At 41.3% G+C, this 7,821-nt stretch overlaps 1 pseudogene; it reads right to left on the reverse strand.

Moving 5' to 3' along the window:
* The window catches only part of LOC122805954, a 166,845-nt pseudogene extending 159,415 nt beyond the window's left edge, over nt 1-7,430 (reverse strand).
* Nucleotides 7,431-7,821: the final 391 nt, after the last annotated feature.

The following is a 7,821-nucleotide window of genomic DNA, read 5'->3' on the forward strand; positions in this document are numbered from 1 at the left end:
TGTTGGCCAGTAGATTTGCTATATCCTCCAGCTCCATGTACAATTTAATTTACAATTCGTTATGCAACTATCCTCCGGCTCCATGTACAATTTAATTTACAATTCGTTATGCACGTTGTTGTATACTGCCTTTGAGGTTGTGGGCTTAGTTAAAGAAAGCTTTATGATTTTCCTTGGTCTGGGCTGCTAGCTTTACTTCATATTTAGCTTTGGTAGATTTGATTTGCCCTCTGAGTTGTTTATTTTGATTGACTTGAGAAATTTTATCCTGCTGAGCATTGCATTTCCTAACTTTTGTGATGACTGTCTTCCTTTTGTTGTACAACCTAATGATGATAGGATTCCAGCAGGATGGCTTGATTTCTGAGTTGGCTCTGATCTTATTCCTGGTAGGCACAGCTGTCTTTATGCACCTATTAACATAATTGTATAGAGTTTCTATGAATAATACCACACAGACAACTGTGTTCTTAGAGTTTGAGGGGTGGACTTGACATTTTTCTTGGTTATCAATTAAAGGACGATGGGATTCTTTTATTAAATGCTCAAATTCTACGCCCTTTTTCTCCCTATTTATTGTCCCTGCTATGAATAAACAACACAGCATTTAAAATATTGTAAATTGACTGTTTCTCTCCACTGGAACAGTACCTTACTGTACTGTGCTGGTTTCACTTTCAAATTACTTTTATCCTGCCCATGCTGCAGTCTCCAATTCTTTGATGTCATCAAGGCCACTGAATACAGGTAATTTTCTGGCAAGTTGCCTCCACAAACTGACATCACCATGACTGTCCTAAAAACCCACCCATGCTGTGATGTCACAGCTCACTTGTCCTTCCCCTACCTATACAGAAAGTAAAGGCTAGAACAAGGGAACAGTACATAAGTCAAGTCTCCTGCTGTGAGCTGTCAATCACAGCAGAAAACAGCTCAAATTACTCTTAGCACTTTGACAGCAAGGGAAGTTAGATGTGAAGGGGGATGGGATATGTCAAAGTAGTGCAATTCAGGCTTCACAAAAAATGCAGTTTAGCCATTCTAAAAAGAAGCAGCAGTAAAAGGCACTTTGAAAATCTGTTCTTTAGCATTTGCACTGTTTGGATTTTAAGTAGTCATTGAATGGCATGAAATGCTACCCAAAACTGACTGAAAGATATCAGTGTATGCATGTAAAATCAATGCAGTGACAGGAGCTTTAGGAAGAAAAAAGCCTGTGTGATGCAACTTTTACAGCCAAGCAGTGCATTTTGGAATGCCTAGAGCCAGACTAAACAATCAGAATTACTTCAAGATGCCAGACCCCATGTGGTCAGACTCATAAAGTACATATAAAATATTTAAAAACCTGTAAATAGACCCAGAGTGGTGTTAAAATGTAGTAAACACCAAGCCATGATAAAATAAACATGTTTTTTGAGTCTGCGTGTGCAGTTCTCCTGTGATAATACAAAGTTTGTCTCAGAACAATTCTTAACTGGTACTGGGTTAGCTGGATTCACTATTTTTATTTGTATTTCAAAGGAGACAGTTTTATGGTCCAATTTTACCAAAGAGGACTTTACTGTAGGAGGGATGCAGCATTCTCCCATGTTTGTGTGGATTAGGTCTAGTATGTTTGTGCCCCTAATGGGGGTCTGGAATATCCGACCCAGGGTATATTTGTTTACAAAGTCGAGAAATCTCTGGCATTGCATGTTTGGGGTCATATATGGCTCCCAGTTTATAGCGGGGTAGTTAAAGTCTCCCAGGAATATGATATTGGGTTGAGTAGTAGTAAGTTTTTTGAGTGTATTTAAGTATGAGTTATAGATATTTTGAGTCTTAGATGAAGACCTATAGCTTGCAAGCAAATGGTATGGAACGCTGATTATAATAATTTGGACATGGAGAAGCTAAGTGCATCATTCTGTTTAACTAGCCTTGAGTATAACTTGTTACTGATGTTGATGTTGACTGAGACATTTCTGCCTTTAGTCTCAGCTTGTTTGGTAACTGGGATAAATGTGTAGAACTTGCTATAGCCCTGCATTGCCAGGGTACTCTCCACAGCTTTAAACCACATTCTGTTAACTGCCCAGATGTCTGAATTCTCCAAGGTGATGAGAGCTTGCAGGGTGTGGAGTTTCTTCCTTAGTCTCCTATCATTGAGCAGTAACATCTTTAAATTGCTTTTGGTTGGTCTTGCTATGTCAGAAGGTTTGTCAGTCTGGCATTGACTAAAAAAGGCATTATAGGGAGGCAATGTTTTAACAAATGTTTGAAAGCCTGGGCAGGGGCAGGTGCAGACAATCCTTAGCAATTACGCTGACAAGTATAGAACCCCCTTGGAATAACACCAAAAAGTAAGGCAATTATTAAAGTTGATTATCTTCTATTCATATTGTAACCCAGCCACTGGGGATGCACAAGCCAGTGCATTTCTTTGTGCTCAAGAAGCGGAGGAGGAGTGGGAAAGCAGTGCCAAGGATTAAATGGTGGAAGTTAAAAAAGGGTGATTGTGAGGTGGAGTTCAGGGAAGAGTTAAGACAGGCACTGGGAGGAAATGAATAGTTACTGAATAGCTGGATAACTACAGCAGAGCTAGTAAGGGGGACTGCTAGGAAGGTGCTTGGTGTGACATCTGGACAGAGGAAGGAGGACAAGGAGACATGGTGGTGGAATGAGGAAGTACAGGAGAGTATACAGAGGAAGAGGCTGGCAAAGAAGAAGTGGGATTGTCAAAGAGATGAAGAAAGTAGACATGAGTATAAGGAGATGAGGCACATGGCAAAGAGAGAGGTGGCGAAGGCTAATGATAAGGCATATAAAGAGTTGTATGAGAGATTGGACACTAAAGAGGGAGAAAAGGACCTGCACCAATTGGCTAGACAGAGGGACAGAGCTGGGAAAGATGTGCAGCAGGTAAGGGTGATAAAGGACAGTGAGCGAAACATACTCACAAGTGAGGAGAGTGTGTTGAGTAGATGGAAAGAGTACTTTGAAGGGCTGATGAATGAAGAGAATGAGAGAGAGAGAAGGTTGGATGATGTGGGGATAATGAATCAGGAAGTGAAGCAGATTAGCAAAGAGGAAGTAAGAACAGCTATGAAGACGATGAAGAATGGAAAGGCTGTTGGCCCAGATGACATACCAGTGGAAGCATGGAGGTGCTAAGGAGAAATGGCAGTGGAATTTTTAACTAGATTGTTTAATGAAATTTTGGAAAGTCAGAGGATTCCTGAGGAGTGGAGAAAAAGTGTTTTGATACCTATATTTAAGAATAAGGGTGATGTGCAGAGCTGCAGTAACTACAGAGGGATAAAATTGATCAGTCACAGCTTGAAGTTATGGGAAAGAGTAGTGGAAGCTAGGTTAAGAAGGGAGGTGATGATTAGTGATCAGCAGTATGGTTTCATGCCGGGAAAGAGCACTACAGATGCAATATTTGCTCTGAGAGTGTTGTTGGAGAAATACAGAGAAGGTCAGAAGGAGTTGCATTGTGTCTTTGTGGACTTAGAGAAAGCATATGACAGGGTGCCTAGAGAGGAGTTGTGGTATTGTATGAGGAAGTTGGGAGTGGCAGAGAAGTATATAAGAGTGGTACAGGATATGTACAAGGGTAGTGTGACATTGGTGAGGACTGCGGTGGGAGTGACAGATACGTTTAAGGTGGAGGTGGGATTACATCAAGGATCAGCTCTGAGCCCTTTCTTATTTGCAGTGGTGATGGACAGGTTGACAGATGAGATTAGACAGGAGGCCCCATGGACTATGATGTTTGCAGATGACATTGTGATATGTAGTGAGAGTAGGGACCAGGTTGAGGAGACCCTGGAGACTTGGAGATATGCTTTAGAGAGGAGAGGAATGAAGGTCAGCAGGGCTAAAACAGAATATATGTGTGTAAATGAGAGGGAGGGTAGAGAAATGGTGAGGATGCAGGGAGTAGAGTTGGTAAAGGTGGATGAGTTTAAGTGCTTGGGATCAACAGTTCAGAGTAATGGTGAGTGTGGAAGAGAGGTGAAGAAGAGAGTACAGGCAGGGTGGAATGGGTGGAGAAGAGTGTCAGGAGTGATTTGTGACAGACGGGTACCAATAAGAGTGAAAGGGAAGGTCTACAAGAGGGTAGTGAGACCAGCTATGTTATATGGGTTGGAGATGGTAGCATTGTCAAAAAGGCAGGAGTCAGAGCTAGATGTGGCAGAGTTAAAGATGTTAAGATTTACACTGGGTGTGACTAGGATGGACAGGATTAGGAATCAGTATATTAGAGGGTCAGCTCAGGTGGGACAGTTTGGAGACAAAGCAAGAGAGGCAAGATTGCGTTGGTTTGGACATGTGCTGAGGAGGGATGCTGGGTATATTGGGAAAAGGATGCTAAGGATGGAGCTGCCAGGTAAGAGGAAAAGAGGAAGGCCTAAGATGAGGTTTATGGATGTGGTGAGAGAGGACATGCAGGCGGTTGGGGTGAAAGAGCATGATGCAGAGGACAGGAAGAAATGGAAACAGATGATCCACTGTGGCGACCCCTAATGGGAACAGCTGAAAGAAGATGATGATGATCTTCTATTCATATTGTGGCATCATCTTCAGTGAAGGTAGAATGCTGCTCGATGCTAGGCTCATACCAACCTGGAACACATAGTCCAAGAGCTCTGTAATGCCTTTTTTCATATAGTCCAGTGAGATACATGTCTCAGGTCATTTACACCCACATGTTCCAATGACCAGAGTGCATGTATGATATGGCAGATCCAGGCCTGTGACAGACAACTGACTGTGTCTCTCTCTCTTCTCAGCCTGGTGACTGGGACATCTGTGTGTTTTAATGGAGTCTCTTATTACTAAAATATTGGGCTGTGAGGTGGTCTGCCTTATAGTCTTTGAAGATGAGGCTCCATGAGATGTGGCTGCATGTGTTGTGGTGGGTGTTGTTTTGGTGGAGTGCTTTAGGGCTGATGAGGACATTTGTTTTAGATATATTGTCTGGTAGGTCTTTGGGGTTTAGAAAGATTACTTTTAAGTGCATCAGCATATGTGGGTCCAGGTGTGTGATTCATACTGTGCGTGCTGGGTGCAGTATGTGCATTTCTGACAATCTGGTTGGTATTATTGTGAGTGCTTGTATTTCAGAGCTTTGCCTCTAGTGACATTATGTAAATATATCTCTCACATACCTTAACAGTTTCTTTAAGAATCAGTTGGCTCAGTAAACATAAGGCAATTGCTACATTACTTCAGGATGCTCATGTCTGGCAAATGGGCTGCACAGATAAGAGGAAAGTCCATGTTTGTGGTTACTGGCCTTTTTAGGTGATCAGCACGTTTTTGCAGAAGAAAGTGGTAATGGGAATATCGTCTCAAAGGATATGGGGCTGTGCTTGCTCCTGAGCAAACTATTTGCTCTTTGCCCAGCTGAGTAATAGGGAAGTTTGAAGGGTAGTTTTATAAAGAAAATATCACAGATATAAGCATAGCACAATAGTATACAATTTGATGTGAGTATTAACCAACATATTTTGTTTCATTTAGTTATGTTCTTATTATGTTTTCCCTCTCCTTGATACTGCTTTTATCTGCTGTATGATTATTGTATATTTTAGCAGCAATCCATGACTAGGAGTGGGTGAATACTCTGATATAGACACTCAGGAGTATACTATTGCTATTATACAATGACATTATTTAGAAAATAATTTGCTTACCATTTTTAAATAATGATATTAGGTTCATAGGTAGGTACTAGGCTATCTGCCCGAAGGCATTTATAAGCCTAGCCAGAATGTGTTGGCTTTTGCCGCCCCCTTAAATTAGTTCCCTGTGCCTCTGTCCAGCAGAGCCATTGAAGTGATCCCCGGGGTAAACTTTCTGTTTCCCATCCACTCATCAAGGTTTCTCTTGAAGAGTGTTAGCGAGGAGCTCTACCTAATGTAGATTAGAATCTTGTTCTAAAGCCTGGGAAGTCTCTGGGACAGGAATCTATCCCTCCAGTACGTCCTATTTATTGTTGTGGTGAAGTTTAGATCCCTAGAGCATGTGGCTCGAGGGGATAAGGTTTTTTTAGGTGGAGCACATCCATCAATTCTGGGTTGGACATAGCCTTGTATGTCAGGCAGAGATCACCTTTGAGTAGGCGGTGTGGAACAGCGGTTGCCCATGTTGGGGATGACAAAGGTTCAATATGTTACCATGTTGGGGATGACAAGGGATCAATATGTTACCACCTCCGGAGGGAGTGTTGACCAGTTGGTTCAGGGCATTTGAGTTTATAAATTCTAGGAAATGTTGGGCAAGGGAGTTAGTACTTGAGTACAGTTACCATGGGCTCGAAAATGGTAGTTGACTAACACATAGTAGGGATACTGAGATTGACCTCATCTTAACACTGTTAGAGGTAATATTGGAATCGAATGTCTTCTGCTTCATGGATCAGGTTTATCTACAACGGGATGGCATAGCTATGGGCACTTCTTGTGCCAATAGCTACGCCAACCTGGTTATGGCTGAATGGGAAAGTGGAACTTTGTTCCTTAATGATTTTTACATCAGGTATATCCCATTCTATAGACGTTTTGTGGATGACCTGTTCTTTTTATGGACAGGTACACTAGCTGAACTTAACAATTTTGTTGATGTTATTAACTCCACCACTGATTTTCTTCGGTTTACTGTAGAGCAGTCAGAAGATAAAATTCCATTTTTAGATATTTATGTGGAAAAGTTGACCAATGGAATGATTAATACAGGTTTATATCAGAAACCCTGTCATAGAAATACTATGTTACATCGCCAGAGCATGCACCCTGGCTATGTATATAGGAACATAGTCCGAGGGCAAGCAATGCGTGTTTCAAGATATACACCGATTGACTATGAATGCTATACAGCAGTCGAGGAATTGGGAGATAGGTTTAGGGCACGCAGTTATACTGAATCTGATCTAACTATGGGAATAACAGATATCATTGACTCAAGGGCAGATATAGCTGCACCATATTTCTCTGCCTCCGAGCAGATGAACTCACTTGTCACAGATATGAATCCCAACACCTTGGAAGATATAAATGACAGGACTAATGCGAGTATGGAATTTCCTGCTTTCTCCCTATCTTATACTAGGGATGTTGGATCTATTAAAGATATTATAACAACACACTGGCATAGTCTATCAGTCGATCCTATGGTGAGAGAAGTAATCGGTGAGAGACCCAGATTCATCTATAGGAATAAGATGAACCTTAAAAGGTTATTATGCTATCCCTAACCCTCACTCATCGATGGGTATACAGGTTCATTACATACTACACCTTGCAACAAGTGTAATTTCTGCTCATATATTGATACAGATCCTATTTTCATACATCCTACCAGTTTAGTCAACTACCATTTTCGAGCCCATGGTAACTGCATGTCCATTGAGCTAGTGTATCTGGCATCTTGCACGGCATGTTCCGCATTTTATATCGGAAAAACTAATAGATGCCTTAGAGATAGAATGCGGGAACACATGTATCATATCAGAGTAGGCACTGTATATAATGCTTTGGCAAAACATGTCCTTGAGAATGGGAATGGCCATTCATTCAAGTTTAGAATAGTTGAGAATGTATATAGGAATATTAGAGGGGGAGTTGTTAAAACATACACTGAAGCCAGGGAATCCAATTGGATTATGAAATTCAGGTCTGACATGCCACCTGGGCTCAATGGTAAGGTTCCGATATATCCCTTCTTAAGAAATGAGAAGGTTAAGACATTGTAGGTAGACTACATATTCGACATTTGAATGACTGGGGGCTTTTTTATATTTACTATACATATATTTTGGTTCATATATAT

Source organism: Protopterus annectens, chromosome 7.part0, assembly GCF_019279795.1.
Source record: "Protopterus annectens isolate FY-2018-M chromosome 7.part0, PAN1.0, whole genome shotgun sequence".
Taxonomy (NCBI): Eukaryota; Metazoa; Chordata; order Ceratodontiformes; family Protopteridae; genus Protopterus; species Protopterus annectens.